Here is a 3758-nt window from a genome sequence, read left to right on the forward strand (position 1 = left end):
GGGAGCTTTGTCCTCTACTGCTGAGATTCTTATTAGTCAGTTCCTTAATAGAAATTTCTTTCTTTTTTAACCTTGAGGCAATTCTGTAATGAATTATCTTGTACAGTTATACATAGATTCTTAGAATTGAAGTTGCTGAGTCAAAGATTATATAATTTAACAATATGATAGAAATTGTCCTGAAACTGCCAAATGAGGCTGTTCCAACTTACACTCCCATCAACAGTGTTAGTGAATAGTTCAGTATTCAGAGAAGACTTAGACTTTCCATATAGGGATCTCAGGGGTTATCTGGGGGAGAGAAAGGGTGAGAAAGTGGATAGGAGGCCACCCTTCTATCTCTCATCCTCTTCAAAGTATAATTGCTTTGACTAATATAATTTCTTGGGCTTAGTTTAAAACTCTTCTTGAGAAGGAGTTTCTGATACTAAACATTTGAAAACCATTGAAATAAAAAAGTTACATCTTTTCATCACCAACATTATTAACAGATAGGTTACTTAGGAATGTTCTCAGTGCAAGTAACAGACAACTCAACAACAGCAGACTGAATCAGCAAGGGCACTTTTTCCTCCTGTAACATAAATGCAGCAGCAGCATGTAAGGCCTCAGTGGGCCTTGGGATTTTCAGTTATGGCTGCAAGAAGGCACTACTCCAACTGCAGCATCGTGTTTGTATTCAAGGCAGGATGAAGGGTAGATAGTTTGTATCAATGACTGCAGCCTTTTATCAGTAACACAGCACCTCTTCTAGAAGGCCCTTTTATTGGTAATGCAAAAGCTCTTCTAGAAGCTCTTCTCTCTTCCTATATCTCAGTGGCCAGAACTGTTTTTCTGCACAGCTTCTAATAGCTGCAAGGGATTCAGATCTCTACGATGCTTGCCAAGTGAATGACTTTGTATTCACTTTTGTATTCTACTAGAGAGCGCCACACCTTCCTCAAACCCAGGAGGAGGCAGGGAGCAGACAGACCAGAGTTACCTCACGACTGGGTTAGCCAGCTTAATATTCTACCCTCACATGCTCACAATACAGCACTAAGGATGTGGTTAGAAATAAAATGGTCCTGGCTTCTGGCTCCCGCTCTCACAGCCATTGCAGTACATTGAGCTCCACAGAGACAGCGCCGGGGCAAGTGAGAGCCGGACGGGCACTGGGCGACTCTGCCTCGCTGAGGAAAAATAACTAAGCATGGGCAAAGGAGACCCTAAGAAGCCGAGAGGCAGAATGTCATCATGTGCATTCGTTGTGCAAACTTGTCGGGAGGAGCACAAGAAGCACCCAGAAGCTTCAGTCAACTTCTCAGCGTTTTCTAAGAAGTGCTCAGAGAGGTGGAAGACCATGTCTGCTAAAGAGAAAGGGAAATGTGAAGATATGGCAAAGGCGGACAAGGCCCGTTAGGAAAGATGAATGAAAACCTATATCCCTCCAGAAGGGGAAGCTAAAAAGAAGTTCAAGGATCCCAATGCGCCCAAGAGGCCTCCTTCGGCCTTTTTCTTGTTCTGTTCTGAGTATCGCCCAAAAATCAAAGGAGAACGTCCCGGCCTATCCATTGGTGACGTTGCTGAGAAGCTGGGAGAGACGTGGAGTAACACTGCTGCGGGTGACAAGCAGCCTGATGGAAAGAAGGCTGCAAAGCTGAAGGAAAAATACGAAAAGGATATTACTGCAGACCGAGCTAAAGGGAAGCCTGATGCAGGATAAAGGGAGTCGTCAAGGCTGAAAAAAGCAAGAAAAAGAAGGAAGAGGAGGAAGAGGAGGAAGAGGAGGAGGAAGATGATGATGATGAAGAAGTTGGTTCTAGCACAGTTTTTTTCTTGTCTATAAAGCATTTAACCCCCCTGTACACAACTCACTCCTCTTAAAGAAAAAAATTGAAGTGTAAGGCTGTGTAAGATTTGCTATTAAACTGTACAGCGTCTTTTTTTGTACAGTTAACACACTACGGAATGTGTCTTTAAAAAGCCCTGTCCTGGTGGTATTTTCAGTAGCCACTAACCTTGCCTGGTACAGTCTGGGGGTTGTAAATTGGCATGGAAATTTAAAGCAGGTTCTTGTTGGTGCACAGCCCAAATTGGTTATACATGGGGATGGTAGTTTTTTCATCTTCAGTTGTCTCTGATGCAGCTTATACGAAATAATTGTTGTTCTGTTAACTGAATACCACTCTATAATTGCAAAAAAAAAAGTTGCAGCTGTTTTGTTGACATTCTGAATGCTTCTAAGTAAATACAATTTTTTTTATTTGAAAAAAAGAAATAAAATGGTCCTTACTCTTAGGCTGTTAACAGACAGCTATGCAAACAAACCAGTTTGTTGCATAAATTGGGGCAATAAAAATGCTTTACGTCTCAGCTTGTCACCTGTACTCAGTGGCTAGGGCACCAGCCACACACATAAGAGCTGGTGGGTTCAAATCCTGCCTGGGCCAGCCAAACAACAATAACAACTACTACTAAAAAATAGCCGGATGTTATGGCAGGGGCCTGTAGTCCCAGCTACTTGGGAGGCTGAGGCAAGAGAATCACTTAAGCCCAATAGTTTGAGGTTGCTGTGAACTATGACGCCACGACACTCTACCAAGGGTGACATAGTGAGACTCTGTCTCAAAAAAAAAAAAAAAAGTTTTATGTCCCAGTACAGAAAAATGTAAAGGAAATATTAGAGGCCCAAGGGAGAGAATGGTCATTCTACCTAAGTGGAGATAGGTGGGAGGAGGTTAGGTAAGACTTATCTAACCATGACAGTTAGGCAGAGTCTGGAAAATGAGTAGGTATTCACGTGGTGAAGAATATTCTAGATAAAGCGAATGGAGGGTACGAGGCAGAAACCCAGGGAGTGCATCCCAGCAGCTGTGAGCAGTTCATCAGGGGGGATGGGGGAGCCTGGGTGCTAGACAGTCAGGGGAGATGAGTCTGGAGACTGACTCACAGAGGCCCTCCTGCATCCCACAACATGGTCTTGGGACACCCTTGTGACTCAGACAGTGTCACTGAGTTGGTGTCTCTTATACTGTTTCCAGCAACCACAAAGTGGAAAGCATGTTTAAAAAAAAAAAAAGTCCTAAGGCGCTGCCTCCCTTGTTGGCTTCCTCTCTTCTGCCTGGACGCACCTGGACGCCCCTGGAGTGGCCTGCTCTGCTATTAGCCCCATTGAGTACTGGTTGTATTAAAACCTCCTACCAACTTCTAGGGGAAGATCTGTATTTCTCCAGGTCTCTGTTTCTTCATTTATAAAATAATAATTATCTTTCATGGAACAAAATTTTACTTTTTGTTTTTTGCCAAAATGTTTTCAGCTGCATAATTCATGAACATCAGTCTGGTATAATTAAAAGAAAAACAAAAGCAACAAAGGTTTTTCAGTCAGAAAGACCTAAGTTTGTATCCTGGTCCTCCATGTGTTAGCAGAGTGACTTTGTGACAATTCCCTGAATTATGGTGTTCTCATATGTAAAACAGGGATAATGTACTCATCAATGCCTGATGCACCATTAGTGTCTAATAAGTACCAATGTTTTTACATTATTTAAAAAATTTACATCTCACTATAAGGTAGATGGAATAGGTCTAACGTTACCTTGAAGTTGAACATGCAGAAGCTTATAAACAATGGTGGTTTGCCAAAAGACCAGCCAGTAGGTAAGCGGTAGAAATGGGCTCAACTACACATTTTGATTCTGAAGTTAGCACTCTTCCCAACTGAGCCGGCAGCTTCTTTTCTCCAATTGATAGGATGGAATTGGATCTCCTGTTGC

The 3758-nt window shown here is 42.5% G+C and overlaps 1 pseudogene; it reads left to right on the plus strand.

The window, feature by feature from the left end:
- Positions 1–1192: 1192 nt before the first annotated feature.
- On the plus strand, positions 1193–1866 carry LOC100963017 (annotated as a pseudogene).
- Positions 1867–3758: the final 1892 nt, after the last annotated feature.

This window comes from Otolemur garnettii, unplaced genomic scaffold (genome assembly GCF_000181295.1).
Source record: "Otolemur garnettii isolate 467f Iridium unplaced genomic scaffold, OtoGar3 scaffold00001, whole genome shotgun sequence".
NCBI lineage: Eukaryota > Metazoa > Chordata > Mammalia > Primates > Galagidae > Otolemur > Otolemur garnettii.